Source organism: Primulina huaijiensis, unplaced genomic scaffold (assembly GCF_012295235.1).
Source record: "Primulina huaijiensis isolate GDHJ02 unplaced genomic scaffold, ASM1229523v2 scaffold7849, whole genome shotgun sequence".
In the NCBI taxonomy this organism is placed as follows: Eukaryota; Viridiplantae; Streptophyta; class Magnoliopsida; order Lamiales; family Gesneriaceae; genus Primulina; species Primulina huaijiensis.
The window spans coordinates 1-398 of record NW_027361222.1 but is presented as its reverse complement, the minus strand read 5'-3'; the positions used below and the strand labels follow the sequence as shown (position 1 = coordinate 398).

The 398-nt window shown below is 42.7% G+C and overlaps 1 non-coding gene across 1 annotated transcript; it reads left to right on the top strand.

The window, feature by feature from the left end:
- Positions 1-126: 126 nt before the first annotated feature.
- LOC140970570 (small nucleolar RNA R71) lies at positions 127-233 on the top strand. Its single transcript, XR_012174152.1, has one exon. It is a non-coding gene; the product is annotated as a small nucleolar RNA R71 (small nucleolar RNA).
- Positions 234-398: the final 165 nt, after the last annotated feature.

The window sequence follows — 398 nt, the reverse complement described above, 5'->3', positions numbered from 1 at the left end:
TCAAGCAGTTCATAAGCCTCATCAGGTGTTTTAGAAAAAATAGTAACTCTGGCGGCTGCATCCACGTTCCCTCTAGTTGGCCCATCCAAACCATTGTAAAATAACTCGATTTGTACCCAATCTGCATATCCATGATTCGGACACTTCCTGAGTAATTCTTTGTACCGCTCCCAAGCTTCATATAACACTTCGAGTTCCCTCTGCCTGAAATTGGTGATCTCTATTTTCAGCTGGGCAGACTTGGCAGAAGGAAAGTACTTTGACAGGAATTTTGTAACCAAATCCGCCCGTGTAGTAATACTTCCCAAAGGTAGAGATTGGAGCCAACTCCTTGCTTGATCCCTAAGAGAAAGCAGAAACAAGCGCAATCGAATAATTTCATCAGAAACACCGTTAAT